The following is a 387-nucleotide window of genomic DNA, read 5'->3' on the forward strand; positions in this document are numbered from 1 at the left end:
TAACGGCTTTGAAAACTGTTCCGTGCGGTAGAAAAATCACGTGCTGTTCGTTTCCCAGGGGTTCGTCACCCGACTTTTTACATGCGTGATTCTCCTTCCTCTCCTCCTTCTTTCTCTGCAGATCCCCCTGCGTGCACCTTCCCTTTCTCCTACAGAAAGAGACTCTTTTACAAATGCACCAAGAAAGGCTATATTCTGAATCGGAGTTGGTGTTCGTTGACAAAAAATTACAACAAAGATGGAAAGTGGAAGCAATGTTCTCCTTACGAGTAGGTCGTTGGGGCGAAGGGTTGGAGTAGGGGTCTTATAGATTTCTTAAAGCGGGGAACACTCTGGATCAATGGAAAAGGAAGTTGGGGTCTCAATTACCTGCCGGCGGCTTAGGTC

Source organism: Pteropus vampyrus, unplaced genomic scaffold, assembly GCF_000151845.1.
Source record: "Pteropus vampyrus isolate Shadow unplaced genomic scaffold, Pvam_2.0 Scaffold333, whole genome shotgun sequence".
Lineage (NCBI taxonomy): Eukaryota > Metazoa > Chordata > Mammalia > Chiroptera > Pteropodidae > Pteropus > Pteropus vampyrus.